Genomic DNA, 20399 nt, shown 5'->3' with positions numbered 1-20399 from the left:
GAAATTAATAAATGCACAAACAAGGATTCACAAATGTATTTGGGGGAAAAAAAATCTTAAAAAATAAGATTTATTTTTATTTTCATTTGTGATGCACACACAAATATTTCTGGTTTTAAAAATGTGCAATACAAATTCACAAATGTACACATGTAATTGTAATTCTCATTAATTGCATATTTGGAGGTTGTTACATTGATACAAAGTGCTTCTAATTTGTTAACTTCCCTGCATTTGTGTGTGCTAGTTTTGAGACTCCCCTGATGTGACTTGATCCACAGATGCATTTTTTTAAAGAGGGGATTGTCTGCAGCCAATCAGACGTTTCACTCCTTTACAACCAATCATATGAGCCTCCCCACGATGGGTGTTGATGATGATGAAAGGGCAAGTAGGTGACCAGAGCATGGATCAGTGTCTACTACTTTAGTGAACTACTTTAACAAAATGATAATGGCTGAGAGCTACTCAGAGGCGGTCCTGGCTAGTTTTACCATCCCTTGGTGCCACCCCCCCCCCAAAAAAAAAACCCACCAACGAACAAACACAAGAATATATTATAATCAGTGTTGGGGGGAGGGGGGGTTCTTTTAAAATGTATTCCCTACAGATTACTGATTACATGTCCCAAAATCTGTAATCTGTAATGCATTTCGATTATTCAAGTAAAGTAATACTAATAGTACTTTCTGGATTACTTTTAGCGTATTTCAAAATCACCTGCCTGAGCGCCTTTAACACTGAATTTGATCTTACACATGATATCTTATAGGCTACCGTGGTTCCTTTAAATTAAATCATCAATAAATAAATAAATGTGTTGTCAAACCACAGTTTAATTGATCATCCAGCCATATTTAAATGATTTTTTAAAATAGCCAATCACATAAAATTATAGGCTTAGGCTATATTAAAACTGAGCAGCTTGACTAGGCTACAGCCTCTGAACCTCTAAAAAAATACACAATTTAAAATTGTTTTTGTTTGTGAGTGTAGGGCCAGCAACATGATGATATTTTGAATATAAAGTAATGACAGGAACCACTGTTCCATCTGTAGGCTAAACTAAAATGTAAACTCACTTCTCTGCTGAAGTCGGTGTGGTTTTGGAAACAGCGTGACGTTGCTCATTAAACATCATGACAGTCCAGGATCCTTTTTAACACATGATCCTGTCGCAGTTCATTCATGTTGTTTACCAGAGACCGGACACTGAAGAGGAAGAAGAGGAATATTGCTGGGCATCCCATAGCAACATTACCAAAATGAAGCCAACTTCAGGGCGAGGAGTTTAGCGCTTAACCCTCCTTTCTTTCCCCGCATGAGAGGCCTCTTTTTTTGGTTTTCTTTTGGAGAGCGCTCGTGCGCCCTCACAAAGATTGCGCCCTGGGCGGTCGCCCATATTGCCCATAGCTAAAACCGGCCCTGGAGCTACTCATGTTTTGTGACATTCATTCCTTACATTCGGGAACAACACTCTTTTGTGTAAATAGTATGTTTTTAGCCTCCATCATGATAGCTGAGAATATTACTGTCAATTGTCTCCCCTCTATTCAATATGAAAGGAGGCTGAAAATCACAGGACATGTCCATTCTGATGATACAAGTCAGCAGTCCTGAAATGTGTGTTTCTCTTCTATGATACACATTCCACATCTCTATGTCTTTCCACCTACGGGCTTCCTTCTTCTTTCAAACGGGGCAGAACTCCATGGAAAATAGTAGGAGAGACACTGAACAAGGGGAAACGGATCTAGATCATGAATCTATGATCTAGAGATCCATGGGCTGGAGGCTGCAGCAAAGTTAACAGTCAACATGGCGTCTGGTAGCGGCACTTGAATTGCCGTGGTTGCCGCTACCAGGCACCATGTGCTTGAGGCCTTGTCCACACGAGCCCGGGTATTTTTGAAACCGTGAACATATGTTCCCGGTTGTATGTCCTGTCCACACGCAACTGTGCTTTTGGAACCCTGCAACCGTGGTTTTTTTGAAACCGGAGTCCAGGGTGGGGTTTTGGGCCGGGGTTGGTTTCACCGGGTGCGTGTGGACACTGCAACCGCAATTGTTTTTCTTGTTTACGTCATAGCTGCACACGTGCTGATGTAAACACTGCCAGCCCGCAGAAGTTGACGTGAGCTCGCAAAAATGGAGGTGACAAAGTGGATTTTTATCACTTTTTTTTTTTTTTACATCATCTAAATGCTATTTGTATAGTTTTTCGATGAGAAAAATATAACGAAACGGTCGTCAGGGCGATCCTCTTAAAATTACAGAACTACTATAGCGCCGCAGTTTCTTATTCCCCACCTTTGATTGAGAGTTTTTCGGGATGATTTTCATGAATGAACAGGCAATAGCCTATGTCACTGTCAGACCGGGTACGAAGGGAGGGGGGGTCGCACTGCTGTCATGCAGTGATAAAAAGAGCCTATGCAGAAATGAACGGAATGAGCCAAAAGCCGAAAATGTATTTGTGACGTCCGCGGTCTATATAAAGTGGATATGTTTCATTCATACATGTTTTGACAGACAACACAACAGCCAGTGATAATGAGTTGCGCCGCACCGACAGTCATTTCACATGCACACAGCACAAGAGTCAAGACACAGCGCAGCAACATGTGCAGGCTGCTGCAGCAGTGCACGTCAAAGCGACACCGCCGAAAATAAATAATAAATAGCTAAGGCTGCACGTAGTTTTGAAATTGTTTTTGCGCATGTTTTCATCTATAAAATGACCAAAAATGAACACTATAAGCGGATTTCTTGATAACGAATTATTTAAACAGCATCTGTATAGAAATGATTCCGTCCCAAGCCTTTTGATCCATAAGCGGTTTCCACTGTATTTTGATTGGTTAAAACAGCCTTCCACACATGCATTGCGTCACTTGGTAGCGGATTCCACAGTTGCGCGTGTACGGAGTGTTTTTATTACACCACTCGTGTGGACGCGGAGCAAAACTCCGGTTTCAAAAATACCCGGGCTCGTGTGGACAAGGCCTCAGTCTCCAGCCACTTCTTCATTTTTTATTATTTATTAGGCCTACGTGGCCTACAATCCAGAGCTCCAGCCAAAAAACAACATACTCATAAAAGTGACTCTTGTTTTATCTCAGAAATGTGATCATTGTAAGATTTGAAAATGTGAAAGATAAATGTATTCTATGTTAAGTGTTCTCAGTAGTAAGTACATTTAATTTGACCCAAGTATTTTTAATTAGCAAAATGCATGTTGACAGTTAAGATCCATACCGAGACCCATCTAGCTAAACCAGGTGGTGTGTGTTGAAAGCCTGGTATCAGCCATTTGGGTCAGTTTAAGACTGCTCATTCAATGTAATGGATGTTACATTAGTGCTGCATGTAGTGGGAAATGTGATAAATGTGGTTAAAAGCTACTTGGGCTAAGTGACTGACCACAGGCTCTCAGCACATAATTATGAAGACAAAAAGCACCACGGGGTGCTGCACAGGGTGCATTTACACGCATTAATGTGATGGAGGAACTTAAGTTAAGCCAAGTAGTGGATCTATGCATATGCATTTCTATGCATTTGTGCGTTTGTGTGTGTGTGCACAACATAAATTCATTTAGGGGTGTGGCATGAAGTGGGAGAGGCTGAATGAGTGTGTGTGTGTGTGTGTGTGTGTGTGTCGTTGTGTTTTGCCCTGTTAAACCAGCTCTGGCTTCAACACAGCCCCTAATCAGCATCATTAAACCTGTGTGATTTTGCGTGTCGGCTGTAAAAACCCTCCCAGCTAATGTCTGTATGTCATCAAGTTCAACAGTACCTTTTACATGCTCTATCATCCAAGTCCACTATGAATGTGAAAATGAGCTGCCCAATCAATAACCTCTAGGTGTAAAACTAAACACTGTTAAACCTTATGTTCTGTTCCAGTCAAACTGACAAGTTTAAGAGTTTTTACTTAGAGAAAAATACAAGCTTGCTTTCTGAGAGGAACGTGGAAAAAACTTTGAAGAACATACTCACTGACAGACAAGGAATTAGAAGAGGATTAGATACACACACAAAACAACGTGTATACTATGTACTAACAGTATTCCCATGTGATTTCACACCATTAACTCTAACTATTTTGATGTCACCAATAATGTTTCTTTTGGGTAAAGCTCAGACTAAGCTGTTCAGCTGTCATCATCTTGGTACTACCTGACTTTACCTAACTTACCCACCTGCAACTCAAAGCAGAACACCTTCAATTATGTTGAACTATAAACCCCAATAAAGTTAAATTAATGTGTTACGTGTATAAACATTCATCCCATGTATGGCTGTAAATGACAGAGAAATCAGCCAAAGAGACCAAACTATGTGTTTGGTAAACATGTTTATTTCTGCAGACTCCATTGCCAAACTTCCCAGAACATGGGAATTACAGCAACTATCATGTTCTGAAAGAGGGGATTCTAAATCATATAAAAGCAAAATAGTATAAAACTTAAACAACCTAAACTCATGAACGAGGAGGTTTGTGTGTCTACACCACAACCCAGTGTAATTTTAAGGTGATTTAATCCAAGTGAAGCCTATTCTGTGAAGCCTCATTGCAAAGATTTACACATGAGTACATGCAGTTGCAGGATGCACTCACGTATGCATACACACCTGGATTGAGCTATACACACATCAACTTCTTGTATTAATCACACAAATACTCACTCACTATAAACACCATGCATATAAGCGTGACACTTGTTTAAAATCATCTTCCTGAGGGAGCATTATTTGAGGATTATTTAACTCTACTGTATGGTATCCCAGACCAGGGATAGAATTTAATAGACACACATAATTCTCAAAAGGCAAACACATGTATTGTTGATATCAAACATACACCTAACCTGCCTGCTAATTGTTGGTTTTTCCTGAAGTTAGTCTCAATGCTTCTTTTTTCTTCTTCTTTTGCATTTTAGCATTGATCCAAGAGCTCCACAGCTCTATAGAGAATCTAAACCTGCTGATTAGCCAGCCATCATCATTAGCCAGAAGATCATTATGGTCCCTGAACACCCTTTCCCTTCTAAATCTTCCATTCACGTAGTTCTCTAGCAGTGCCAGTGCAATCCATCATGCAGCATCACACACAGCTGTCACCATGGAATTTACTGTATATGTCAACACCGATCAGACTGATATTCACACCTAACCAAAATGACTGCAAGAAAGCAGTATTCACACTGTAAAATTAACATCACAATGGACCTCAAACTCCTAATAGCCTGACTACTTGGCTTTACATAAAGGTGAAAACAACCAACAATATTAGTTCACAATAATTAACATCACTAAGTATTGTATCATGTATTTTCTCTCAAAGATAAGCATGGTTTCTGCCATACCATACTTTTTTATAGTGATGATTTAGTAAATATGATTTAGTAGAGCTTAATTCAATCAGTTTTGAACTGAAAAAATATCACAGGTCAGTTTGACACCCACAGTGCCAAAGTGCCCAAAAACTGTGCTCAGTTTTTTGGGGCAATTTTGCACTATATTTTATTATTATTATTATTATTATTATTATTATTATTATTATTATTATTATTATTATTATTATTGTGATTATCATTATCATCATCATTATTATTATTATTAGTATTATTGTGCTATATTATAGCATAAGGTTAATATTATTATTAACCTAGGGATCGTTACTCACTGAAAATTTGTCACTTTACTAAAATATTTATTCAGATGATTACAAGTTCAAATCAACTGCAGTTTAACTAAAGAAAAGAAAAGAGGAAGCATGAGTAGAATGTGATGTGAAGCTCAAAGCTTATGATGTAACTAGCAGATAATACAATAACAACTCTTCAAAGAAGATATTTATCCAGAGCAGGATTTCATTTCACTTGTACCTTGCTTTATTGTGCAAAAGCAGAAAGTCCTTATGTAAGAGTGTCATTTCCTTTGTATCTTCCCATCTTTTTTTGTTGTGTTTTTTTTGTTTCTGTCTGTGTCAGGTTCATTTGTTATGATGATTGGCTGATCATGGAGTAATGCATTAACTACTGAGCAAAGGAAGTCTGTATGCTTTATGCAAGGATGAGCAAAATTTCAAGCACAAGTCACAACGATGACCACTGAGTTATTATTAATAAGACTAGACATCTGCTTCCAAGATGGCTTCCCTTTCATTCATTCAATGAATGTCACTCACTTGGAACACAAAAATGTCTTTCAGGCATCTGCATCCTTGGGCCCACAGTTCACAGACATTAACATCCTTCTCTGTCTGAGCTGACGTCATTTTGACTTATCCCACATGTAAATCATTTGAAAATAATTGACATGTCTCGTAGTCTCTGTAAAGGGCCTGTGACTGACAAATGCTCCAAGACCAATTAAAACATAGACAACATTTTCCTGTGGTCATTATATATAGAATAATTTCATTTTTTTAATTATCAATTTATTTATATTTCATAAAACTATTTTTTTTTTCATTTACCTGTTTTTCAACTAACATGACACAACAAGAGAGCTACTGTAGTATCCTTATGTCATAAAAATGTAATCATATTTATTTTATTCATCTATTTTTTTTTACTGCGGTTCCTTTTGTAATGAAACAACTCACAACAATCCCATTAACCTCTTTGACACTGTTAGCTGTTACACTTCTTGCCTTTAGAGAGCCGTTTCAAGAAGCCATCAGGATGGAAAGGACGGAGAATAGAGCTAGGGAGACATATAGACGGAAACAATTAGAGAAGGAATCCTGGAGAGGACAGAACATAGGCACTGTGAGGTATAAAGAGAAAAAAAAGACAGAGACTGTAGCAGCCACTCAAAGTAAGACAGCTGAAAACAGGAAGGCAGGAAAGAAGTGGCTGAGTGTTTATAGATGAAGGGGAGAGGGTAAAAAGCAGAGGGAAGAGGTCTGGGAGTTCCCTGGCATCAATCTTCAATGCTCCACCACACTTTCATTACTTCTAGCTCAATGCAGATGAAGGATCCTCTCAGTAAAATGGAACAAAAGTTCATTTAACTGCTGACCTCCTGCGACAGCCACTGCAGTGGGCTTTTAGCCTGACACTTATCACTGCTGGGGGATGAAAGTCTTCTTACAACAGTGTCTTTCTTTTGTTTCTTGTATGTACAGTACATGCAATTTGATCGTCAATGCTACTTCAATTTTATTTTTTGATTTCATTAAAGATGAATCCATCCATACTGTAGATTCAAAAATAAGTAAATAAAAAGAAGAAAAAGACTAACTGTACAAAACTGGACTAGTCCCTCACTTACTATTAGTCTTCAAGTGCACTTCCTAGTTCTGAGCTGATCCCAGCTGACATGGGTTAAAAGGCCGGGTACGGTGTGGACAGGGCTGACACGACATATGACATATACAACCATTCACACTTACAGTCATACCTATGGGCATTTCAGAGTCAAACTGACCTGCATGTTTTTAGACTGTGAGAGGAGAGAGGCCAGATACCTGGAAGAAACTGTCTGTAGGGAGTTTACATGTTCTCTCCAGCAGACCCAGGTCTGTGCCAGCATCTAACACAAAGTGGGCCACAGCTGATGGTAATGGGATTAGGTTTACAGGTCATATGTCATAATATTGGGTAAATATACAGTTTGAAACTGGAAGATTAAAGGATATAATGTTAATTGACTTGTATTGCATTTTTGACTCTGACTCTTCTGATATTCAGTCAACCGAAATGTATTCAGCAAAATGTGATTACATGTTTGTTTGGTTTTTGCATTTTAAGTAAATGACTATTTGAGTTAATTGAATTGCCTTTTAAAGTACGTTTTCTAACTGTGATCTGACTCCACAGCAACAGTCACCATATTCTCACATGAAGTGGGTTAATTCTACACTAATGTATTTGTTAGTCTTCCTCTGGCTGCTGTTCCACTGCCTCCCTGTCATCTCCAGTTACACGTGGTTGATGGTTGATGCCTGTGACCGAAACATCACCATACTTCAAAGTTCGTTTTTAATAAATCATGTGATGAGGGGGCGACTTGTGCCTGTCGTCCCGACTGGATGGGTCACTGAATTTTTAAGGTTGTACCCCTCATCATGGTTTGGGGACAAAAATAGAACCCCGCTCTTTGAGCTCACAGCTCCATTTCAAAGTGTAACAACATTTGACACTAACGGTTGTACTGCTATCTGTACACCTTTTCTGACCTGATTTTAATCAAGGTGACAGCCCAGTATCTCAGAGGAGTGAGGCTGAACAGCTGCATTTCTGCTACTACGCAAGGGCATTCATGTGTTAAAAAGTCATGTTTGAAATATGAGAACTGCTTCAGGATCAGTGGATGTTCAGCTGTTGACACTAATGAGAACACAAGTAAGCACAGTATTGATTTTTACCGTTTTATATCCAAAACCAAGATAACATAATACATTTCAGGATAGGAGATGTTACCCACAGAGATGGAAATCAAAAATATGTCACTCATTTTTATAATGATTTGCAAGGCACTGACAAACAACCCACTAATTATTAGGAGTTGTTAGTGGTAGGAGAAGATTTTTGAAGGATTTTCTGTTGGAATTTAGCTGTGGACGTCTTAATGCTCCATTGACTGAATGTTATAACAGATGCTTTCAATATTCAAGAAAGCTCTTGCCAATAATATCCAAGTTATGATGACGAAATAAACATTGTGGTTGTAGCAATGAAAGCTAATTTTCAACACATTCAGAGAGTGCAACACAGGGCTCGTTTTTCAGAAAAAATGTGTATATTTGTAAAGATGAAGAAATGATCATGATAATGACATCTGAGATAAAATTGGTTTTCTTATAATGATAGAAATTACAAAAAAGCATAGATATCAGAAGGGTAAACACAAGGTGATTATACAAAACATTCTTTGAATGAACTGTCAAAAATTAAGACAGAAAACTGTTGGTACAGACTAACATAGTTGCCTTGTATTTAATCTGTGGGCATTCCAACAGTAGTTAACTGAGTAGCCCTGCAAGTAGACACATGTCACCAACCCAAAGAGCCACCTACCTAATGTGGACACAGGTGACATTCACTGCCCCTTGCTGTTTTGACCAGAGCCTAATGGTGTCTGGACATGATAGCTGTCAAAGACACACTCCATAGAAATGTGCACATTACAGGGTGGCCCTGTAAAAATATATAATACACCAACATGTAATAAACACTGTAATGGTTTTACCCTCAAATTTCATATTCTTGTAAACAACATATTTTGCCCATTGTTGTCTAAAAGACATAATAACACCCAGTTTTTATTTTATATACTGTTATTATACTGTAGACGTATCAGTATCGTATGAAACGTTTTGTGGTACAATAATAACACAAGTGCAAAGCTGCAACTGAGTAGAAAAAAACAGACTAATCAAATATGTAGTTCATTCAATAAGCCATAACTGCCTCCATTATATTCAATCGCAGATCAAAGTAGTCCTTTATAGAGCCAAACCTAAGAACAAATTCTGCATACCAATTACAAAGCCTGATGCAACAGCTGCTCTGTTTGACCTTCACAGTTCTCTATAATCATAAACAGCTCTGTGGCTTTGAAGAGGAGAGGAACAACAGCATTGGTATGCTGGGGCAAAGTCACCCTTCAAATCCTCTCTGATATCAAATACGTGCACACGAGGACTCTCACACACATATCTGTTTAGGCCTACTGCTTAACCATATAGGAAGAAAGATGCAGGTCTGAGACCAAGTTGTCTTTCATCTTGTCTTTGGCTTCAAACAAATTGACATGTCATATGCTCTATCTGCTGTCTTTTAGTCGTCTACATTAGATTCACCTCTCATTCATAAATTACTGTGGCACTGGCATGCTGGTGAGACTCTAAAACATGTTTAGTGTGATCAGGGCAGAAAGACAAAGAGCAAGAGAGGCAGAATATTTCCCCAAACACTCCTCCTCACCAATCATTTCACTTGACATGACCTTGTCAGCTGCTGTAGTTACAGAGCATGAAGTGAGCTGTCAATCATGGCTTTTCCTCCCTCCCTGCCACCGAGAAGAGCCGGGAGGGCAGAGGCAAACGCTCGCAAAGAGCACAAATTATTCATAATGCAACGTAAATTATACATTACAACAACCTCAAAGTTACCATCCTTTGTATATTTTCACATCTATGAATAAAACACATTCCGATTATACAATAACCCCACCCCCTGATGGTAATTTTAGATAATGGAGGAAATGGTAACAAATAAGAACAAGAACGCAAATGGCAATTTAATGAAATGATTGAGTGTCTCCATGGAGACTTGGTTCACATTTTGTGGGGGCCAGCTAGCAGTCATGCTTGTAGAGGAGCAAAACCTTTATCAAGCTTTATGTGAAATTGCAAACTTATTTGCAAAAGGACGAGTGACTGGGAGTGTATGAAACAAGTAAATAAATGCTGCTTGCTTTGTGTGATGGACATTCACTCGTGGTTATCTGTGTCTCATCCTTGTGTGAACAGGAGTGAAAGATGTAGTTGTCAGCCTTTTTCAAGTTTTATTGAGGGAGACAAGGTGACTTCGTCTTTAACCCATCAATCACTGGTGCACTGCCTTCCAGTTTGTAAGATAAATGTTATCTCACCGCATCTGTCTTCCATGCTTTTAATGTTTTCGGCTAATTTATGGGAACCAATTTTTTTTTGAGCACATGCAAAGGTACTGTGTATTTAAAGGGACAACGAGGAGTTTTGGAAAAGCAAAGCGTTTTCACACTGCATTTATGAGCCTCTGCGCGCACCATACATTTCTTTGACCGGCGCAAGACAGACTCATGTTTTCATTCATCAAGAATTAAAGTCAGAGGTTGGAAGACGATCACATAGCCTACCGTTGTAGTTCCGACCATAAACGGCGATTTGGCTGCGCTATTCTCATGACTCGCCACAAAACCGAAAGTAAAGAAACGATATATTTATCGAAAATGGGCCCATTAACAAGTGTGGGTAGCGTAGATTCATCCACATTAACATGAGACTTTTTTATAACCAAATAGAAACTCCTCGTTGTCCCTTTAAAGGTTGAGTCTGGAGTTTTGTGCCCAAAAATAAGCGTTATTTTTATACTAATGAAATCCGTCTTTATCATCACCTATGGGTTTTTAGTCCTGTGTGTGGTGGGGGCTGTGTCTGCAGTCTGTCTGTATTTTGGTCTTTTGCTCTGTTTTGTTATGCACATGGACGTTTCTGGGTGGAGAGCGAGAGAATCGATGTTTTCTCTCCAGCCAATGACGGAGCTCAGGTGAAGCTACGTGCAGCAGAGTAGGAGGGCTCAGGGCTGCTAGCTGCACTAGCTTTCCCAGATGCTGCTCTTTCTCTCTCTCTCAGCAGCAGCAGTCAGGACCACAAGAAGTCTAAAAGAAGTCTGAGTGAAGCACTGGAGCCGCGGACCGATTCCCGACCGTCACTGACGACCAGTGTTGTGCTAGTTACTGAAAAACAGTAACTAGTTACAGTTACTAGTTACTTCATTAAAAAAGTAACTCCGTTAGTAACTCAGTTACTTCAACCAAAAAGTAATGCGTTACTGAGAAAGTAACTTTTTCGTTACTTTAAAACGTTTTTTTTCCCCAATGCTCCCATTAAATAAAGGTTGATTGAATTCCCCTCTAACCTCATTTCAGTTCTGTACTGATGCTGATGAAAAAACGGTTTTTATCTTTAAAATGTTACCATCATCACCATCATCATGCTGCATGATGTCAGCATGTAGCCTACAGCAGCATGACAGAACTGCAAACATCTTGAGGATACTACTTTGACCGAGTTACGTTCAAGAACCTGATTTAATGACGGAAAGTACTAAATTCACTCCAGCGGTAATTTCTTTCGATCGATCAGCTGTGTTTACCCAGAGTGATCACTCTGTTACCGTTTCAGGCGTCCGTCTGTCGCACTCCAACCGCTGCTGCTCGGTGGAGTCGGGGCTTGTGTATGTCTCGCTGTGACTCTCGAGCTGTGTCCCAGTTGAGGGGCTGCAGCCTGAACTGGGACACAGCTTCGGTCTCGGATGCTGCGTTAGCTAATGTTACCTTAGCTCGCCGTCATGCCCTGACCTGACCAGTCCAGTCTTCTTCATGGAGCGTGTTTGATTACATGTGGATGCTAGAGGGCGGCCGCAAAGTGCTTTGTTTTTCACAGTGTTGCAGTGTGCTCTGTCTTTCTTTCAATTCAATAAAACTTTATTGATCGCTAAAATGTAATGTGAAGTGTGTGCCGCTGTAAAACCTCACCAAAAGGAACGGAGTAACGCAGCGTCTGGTAACGGTAACGGAGTTACTGATTTAAAAAAACAACGCGTTACGTTATTAGTTACTGAAAAAAGTAACGCCGTTACGTAACGGCGTTACTAATAACGCGTTACTACCCAACACTGCTGACAACTGAGGCCTCAAGTGGTGTCAAGTATGAGGGTTGTGGTGAGCTAGCTCGATGCTAACTTCGGCTAGCGGTAGCAGTTAGCATCCGCTTCCCAGCTCACCACAACAGCATAACATTATAACACCAGAGGCCCCTGGTGTTGGTGACGGTCGGCTATCGGCCCACGGCTCCAGCTTCTCTTGGACTGTATTTCCTTTCCTTTGCGGTCCTGACAACAGCTGCTGTCTGGGGCAGGAGGCTACACAGTTGAGAACCAGAGGAGGGGCCCAGTTAGAATGTTTTGTTTACAAACTGCAACAAACAAAACCCCAGACTCTACCTTTAAGTGTAAATCTAACTTGAATGCTCTATTCTTCTTCTCCATCTAACGGTTTCCATGTGAATTTCTACTGTAGTCTTGATTTGATATGTGTTGTGATCTGAACTACGGAGGGCTGAAATGTTGGAACTGAAGCAGATTGCATCTGAAAAGTGAGAAACCACAATATCCAGCCAGTTACTGGCTCACTTGCCAGGCGGACTAGACAAAAGAATAAACCCAAAACATTAAACAAACAACAGCAAGAAAAGCTAATGGGCCGCCAATTTTCTGCTATGCCGAACTGTGTCCATACACCGACTACCTACTCCCAACCCCAGCAGGGAAACAGGTCAGTGTTTCTTGGTTTCCCTGCATGCCTGCATGGAGTGAGGTTTGCACCTGCCTCTCTCCTCCGGCCGGAACCCACAAATAGACTCTCGTTCCATCTAAAGGTAGGCTATATTCTACCCACCCCTTAACTGTTGCACCTCCACTGTAATTCCCTTTTACCTTCTGACTCCAATATTCACTCTGTTTAACTCCAGCCTTCATCAGCTCCTAATGGGAAATATCTACCTCTTAAGATGCTGAGTGCTCCATTATGCAAGTTTCTAATTTTGTCTGCCTGCAGCTTGGTGCATGTATGGTGAATTTTCAATGCTTCATCCGAGTGAGAACGGAGGCTCTCTGCCTTCCACCTGGCGTCTCACGGCTGAAAACCAACTTTGCAACATCAGTGTAGTACCTGGCCACTGCCCCGGTGTCCCAGCTCTCGTCTCTGCACCCCGCAACACAAACGCGCTCCGTAACCTGTAATCTTTTGTCCATGACGGTTAAGACTACACAAACACACGCGCTAGGGCTGGGTATCGTTTAAAAATTTTCGATACCAGTACCGATACCAGTACCCTTAACACGATACCGATACCAATTGAGTACTTCATTCGATACTTTTTTTCAACTCCATTAGATACTAATCATGTGAAAAGAAAGCAATCGGTTACATGAATGTCACCACTCCTCCCCATTCAAAATATTTTTTACTAGGGATGGGCAATGAATAGTCCTTCAATAAAATAAAAAAAATAAAAAAATAAAATAGTTTATGAGACAGTCATCTTGTATGAAAAAATGTAAATGTTCCCTTTTCGCAGGCGCAGAAAGAGAAACATGGAAAGACTCCACCAGAAAGTTCTGTGTGAAACTCTGTCAAATAAAAAACAAATGAAACTGAGGTGCAGTGCAAACTCTGCAAGGTGCGGATTCGGATTAGAAGCGGCCGGAAAATATTGATGTAATAGTTTACACCGAGAGGAGAGCTCCTCGTTTAGATGAACGTTCATTACGTAACGAGGGCTTCATTGAACGGTGCCGCTGTGATCAGAAGCAATAACGGTGAGTCTCACTGTCCGCAATTTCATTTTTAAATGACAGGCAGCTGCTCAGTCAGTGATTTACAGTAAAACGATCGATTAGCGGTAGCGCCGCTTTGTTACGAGTGGGGAGAGAGAGGGGAAAAAAGAGAGAGAGAGAAGGTGTGTGTGTGTGTGGGCGGCAGTGGCGGCAGTGGCGGTGGTGGCGGCGGCAGGGGGGCTCAGGTGCTGCTTCTCATTTCAAAAGACGGACGCTTCACCGCCATACAAACTGTTGTTGCGGTGGTGAACCAATCACACCGCGCATTGAATTGAAGAACACTTGCAGCGATTGGCTGCGAGCAAAACCATAGAAACAGTCATTTTTTTCTTGATCTGGATACACAAAGAATCGATTGCAGGTATCGATTGACAGGCGCAGTTTCGATACTACTTGGTACTGGGTTGTTTTGGTCGGTACCTGAAAAGTATCGAGTACCAATACCCAGCCCTAACACGCGCCGTAACATCGTATATGTTATGTAACATTATCCACCGCTCCATTTATTGATTTTTCGCCGGCTTCGTTGTAAACAGATGCACATGGGTGAGAGGAGCGCAACTGAAACAGCAGAAAAGCGAGCGGACTTGCATTGTTCCCCTTTAAGTTAGCCAGACTTATCATGCTGACAAACATAAGCAAATAATAATTTCCCCAGCCACACTGTAATTAAAAGTCTACATGTTCCTGGTTCACTCTTCTCAACAGTCTAATCTGAATCAGAACAAACACTGAATCATATTTATTTCTGAAGTATTTGGTAAATTGTGAAAAATGGTGCAATGGAAAATTTCACCATCAGACGGACCCTCCTAATAAGCTCATGAGCTACAACAGAATGCAGTAATGTCCTACTTGTATTTCAGTCAGCTGTGGTACCAAACTGGCAGGCAGTTCATTTAAAATCTGGCTGTCATGTGCTTCTACGCTGTCTGCAGAGACACAGAATCACCATGCAGCTTATTGGAATCCATTTAATAGCACAGCCAAAGGTAGACTCTGTTCATTTCTGTATAAAATATAACCTGGGTCTTGCATGCTGGTATCTATCCAAAACCACAGCATCAACATCTGCCTGGTGCCATGTAGCTGTGAGAGTTTGTTACAGGCTGCAGGGCCATCACAGAGAAACCTTTATTTTTATAGTGTTCATGAATTAAAGATGGCTTCCCCTGGGGTGTTGAGGGAGAGTAAAGGCTTTATGGATCTCTCCCTCTCTCTTCCACAATAAATCTCTTGAATACCATAGGCCATGTCTCAGGATGTTAGACACGGAAAACAATAACAGCCAAACATTCTTATCTAGCTGTGTTTTTGTATTTCTTCCTCTCAATATCCATTCTCCTCCTTATTTCTTCCCCGCTTCCTGCCCTCGCTCTCATTCCCACTACATTGCCGCCTCTGAAAGTTTGAGGTAGTCCATTAAAAACCGCATTACCCACAAGTCAACAGGTTATACACTCCATTATGTCTGAAGGTCAGTTTTTGTTGTGTGGTGGGTGGATTTTGGGAAGCAGAAAAGGTAGATGTGGATGTGTGGCATAATGGACAAGTTCTGCTTCAGGAGGCATCAAAACACACTCTGAATTTACTAGTTCAATAATATTCTTCACAGGTTTTTCATGAGAATGGTCAGGATCTTGATGCCCGTGGAAAAAACTGTGAAAAACAACCAAATTACACTGATTTATAAATTCACAAGAATGAAACTGGGGCTGGTTTCTGGTTACATGAAGAACATACTTTGAATATTTAAACCGAGAAAACACCTGGTGATAGATTGGCAGCTGACAAAAATGAATGAATAAGATATTGGCATTTCCACTATAAGTTGTCAAAACTTCTTATAATATGGTCTTAAAACTGAATCTTGAGGAGTCCCTGCTGTATAATTGCAAAAGAGGAACACATCTCATCTTTCATTTGTATTTTTTTTTTTTTTTTTTTAGCAAAGTAGGATGTCAAAAGTCAAGAAGTCATAATGCTGACAGAGCTTTGAAAGTCAAACTAAATAATTGTGAAATACCAATGTCAAATTGCATTCTATAAACACCATCTTTAGAAGAATAATTGAACCACTTTAGATACTGACCACTGCAGACCGGGAACACCCCACAAGAGCTGCAGATTTTGAGATGCTCTGACCCAGTTGTATAGCTATTACAATTCATATACATGTATCCCACCCACTAACAGGTGCAATGATGAAGTGTTATTCACTTCACATCTCAGTGGTGATAATGTTGTTCCTGATTAGGGGTGTGACAAAATATTGATACAGCAATGTATCACGATATTTTGAATGGCGATACAGTATCGATACGGACACCAAGTAGCTATCAATCTTTTATTATATGAATTGCAATGGTGAATTTTATGTTTTGGTACTATAGTAGGACTTGCTTGACACACAGGACAGGACCGCTCGACGCGGGACTCGAACAGGGGCTGCCTGCAGCGAGGACCACAGCCCCAACACATGGGGTTTCCAGTGATTCAAATCACTTTTGGATGGAAACATGACTACTGATCCTGCTGTATGTGTGTAATATTGTGAACGGTGACCAGAGGTTTCAGCCTCTCTCCCTGCGGTGACTGATGTTTATCATGGTGTGAATACATTGGCCATTTGGAGGAGGATGGGCACAGATGCATAATGCATTTTTATTTTTTCATTGAAAGATGTAGAATATCGCAATATATCGCAATATACCACAAAAAACATTTGGATATGAAGAGCTCTTTTCCAAAACGCGATTAACGCCAAATTTAAAAAAAATGAGTTTGTCACGCCATTTTGCTGTGTACTGAGCCTATTCACTGCTCCATCAACGTATCACGTCAAATCACTACATTTCCCTGTTTAAAAGGCACCGCAAGATGCAGTTCTCCTCCAAACCGCGATAAGCGCCAAATCTATTTTTAGCCAAAACGCGACATCTCCTCCCTCTCCTCAGAATTCTATTAGCAGCGCTCCATGCAGTCCAACATGGCGGTGCTCTGAACCCAGGTCTGTTTTCAGTCATTCATTCAGTAGTTTCTGGGTTCTGTGTTAATTATCTGTTTATGTGGTGGACACACTGTGCCGTTAAGTATACCCCCACAGGATAAATTGAATATTAACAAAATGGGTGGGTCTAGGTAAAAAATGTCATTTTCTGGAAAACTAGTAAAATGGATTTATAGCGTTTTGGAAAAGAGCTCTTCATATATAGCAATTCTGTATTGTATCGTGAGTCAAGTATCGTGAGGTCCTTGCCAATACCCACCCCTATTCCTGATCGATCGGTGTATACTATACAGAATTTACAAAGAAGGAATTAAAGACTGTATCTATTTTTTCTTTATCTTTCTTCTTTTTATCTTTCTTCTTATCCTTTTTGATTCACACATTTTTAACTTTGTAATTTATCAATATTTGTGTAAACTAATGTACTGTTTCCCTCTAGGCACATAAACGCTGTTTATGACTCCTGTAGCTGTTCACGTTTTGAGTATGTGTATGTATGCGCATATGTTCGTATATGTACATGTACATACATTTGTGTGTCAGAATGTGTGATGGTATGCATGTCTTCTTGTTTCTTGTACATGCGTTGTTTTTTGTTTCTGTCTCTGCTCTGTGAAGCACTTTGGACAACTGTCACAGGTCTTTTTAACTGTGCTATATAAATAAAAGTGAACTTGAACTTGAACATTGATAAAATTTTGTCCTGTCTAATTTGTCTTACTGCTATCTTTCACCGTTCCCGAACCTTTCCCTTTCTACCATTGTGTTCCACACATAAGCAATGTCTTCAAGTCTCTCTGCTTCATGAAGCTGTTAATTTAACAACATTTTTGCCATAACTGTGAGGCCTGACTTCAAAATTCAGTTTTAGTCTCACCGACTCTGGTCATCGTATCACATGCATATTAGACACCTTAGATGTGATCAGACTGCAGAACATCACTCTGGTCCAAGAGCTTTAATTCATTCTCAAATGAAGATTTTGGGTAAAACTCACACCCTCTTATCTGTAAAGACAAATGTTGTCAGTTTTATTTATTTTAAGTATATTTTTGGCTTTTTTGCCTTTATTTGATAGCACAGTGAGATAGACAGGAAAGGGGAGGCAGAGAGAGAGGGGGAAAGGTCTGCCGGACGCGGGACTCGAACCGGGGACGCCTGCGTTGAGGACTGTAGCCTCTACATGGGGCAGCCGCTTTAACCACTGCACCACGCACTGCCCCTATTTATTTATTTTTTATTCTGAATAAATAATATGTGTTTGTGATGACTGAATAACCCTGGTTGGGCATTAAATTATTAGAGTGAGATAACTATAATAATTAGTTTTATAGTTAACGACATTAAACAGTTTACAGTAGCCTCCTGGTAATTCATACGTGCATTGTGATTCAAACAATTAAATTACTCTTTTTTATTATTACTTTTGTGAGGTTATTAAACAGTTTTGAGCCAAAGAAAAGGAATGATTGTTAGTTTCTCTACTGCAAACTAATTCCTTCAGTGACCAAACCAGCAGCTGTGAACACATGTCCATCCATTCGTCAGGCAGTCCATTCCACCCACATGACCTTTGTATGGTGCACGTGCAGAAGCCAAGGGCATGTATTGCGCAATGCTCACACAGCAACAACATCATCATAGGTAAACCTACTGGATCTCTCAAAGTGTCACAACAAAGACCAACTTCGCATTATAATTGATTTATCATGAAGCATACAAAGGAAGTGACGAGTTTCACCAGGAGCAACGGCAAAACCCAAGAGCAGAAGATATTTAAACCATATAAAATGGTACACATGTGCACCGAGGTTAGTATCAGGGTTGATTTCATAGACAGGATTGGTGCATCTCAAGGTACCATTGCTAAATTTCCATACTGGATCATGCGATGAGTTCAGCCAAATAAATACACTTGAAGCCTCCAGCTAAAGCTTTGCAGAGGAGTTAAGAGTCACAGTTATATTGTCACACTTTTTTGGTGCAGTTGGAAATCTCACACATTGATTCACTGAGGTCCTTGCACTCGAAAACTCAGGAGGCATGAGAAGCACTTATTTTCTGTACATATGCTACTGAAAGCGCTATTCAAATTATCACGCTTGATTATTTAGTTTATGTCAAAGTCATGTTAAAATTAAATTAGATTCATTTGCTGCAAGCTATTTGATGGGCTATTAATATAATTCAGTGTGCATATTTTAAGATTTGTCTAAAGTGTCTTTAAAATGCCCAAGCTGTCAGAGGTTTGTTTGTTAATTGCCAGCTGTAACATGCCACAGACTGGGAATAATTTGACGAATATGGTATTTTTGCTACTGATGCCACATCCTGATGAAAACCCTCAAGGGCCTGGTGACTGTGAGTTGTGAAATATGTAAATGCGAATTAGATTTTTGGAAAGAAGCACAGAAAAAGACGTTGTTCAATATGGCTTCTTTTAGTACCGTAAACTGTTTGCACCATGTCCCAAAGATGGTTCAGTCTCCTGCTGTATTTGAGGTTACTCCAAGTATTAGACAAGTACGTTACGACATACACCTGCATGACTTTTTTTAACAGGAGCAGCCTTTGGTGTATTAGACTGATGCAGTCCAAATACAGCATACACCTCTTGAGACATTCTAGCTGACAATGACATGTCTCCTGAGGGCCAATATACGGTAATTACAGACCTGTGTGCAGCACCCACAAGTTAAACACACAGACACACATTCACAAACAAATCAAGTTGTTGTTGGTGTTTTTTTCTTCTTTTTACTGCCAGTTTCTGACAGCTGCCATCAGCCCCCTCTGCTACCAATCTTTTTATCTGACAACAGCATCAAGCATGGCCATGGGGAGTTCTCCACCAACACACATTCACAGGAATAAACACCTCAGTCTACCCATCAGTCCAACCCCAAACACCTCTCCTGTTTGATCTCTCCCATTCATCCCTCCATTTAATCCTTGTTTCTCCCTTGGCCTCCACAAAATGAAATGCAAATAGCCCAGCATAACCTGGGGCGTCATTTATCTAAATTAGAGCGGAGAGTGTTGATCCCCATGGGGCACCCATATGCTAGCACAGTTAGCGTCATTAGCTTCATTAGCTAGTGTCAGACCATTAATTACACATCAAGCCTATCAGTTAGCTGGGGCTGAGGGCTCCTATACACTTTAGCACGCAGGAGAGAGAGAGAGAGAGAGAGGGAGAGAGAGAGAGAGAGAGAAAAGCCAAGTTTTTACCTATGGAAGAGCTGGATTCATTTGGGAAAAGAAAAT

General features: G+C 40.2%; 1 protein-coding gene across 3 annotated transcripts in view; it reads right to left on the bottom strand.

Annotated features, from left to right (window-relative positions):
* The window catches only part of naaladl2 (N-acetylated alpha-linked acidic dipeptidase like 2), a 557200-nt gene that overhangs the window by 328709 nt on the left and 208092 nt on the right, over nucleotides 1-20399 (bottom strand). The gene's annotated exons all lie outside the window — the stretch shown is intronic.

This window comes from Trachurus japonicus, chromosome 4 (assembly GCF_045865225.1).
Source record: "Trachurus japonicus isolate A0001 chromosome 4, Traja_1.0".
In the NCBI taxonomy this organism is placed as follows: Eukaryota; Metazoa; Chordata; class Actinopteri; order Carangiformes; family Carangidae; genus Trachurus; species Trachurus japonicus.
The sequence above is the reverse complement of the archived record's forward strand: the minus strand, read 5'-3'. Positions and strand labels throughout refer to the sequence as shown.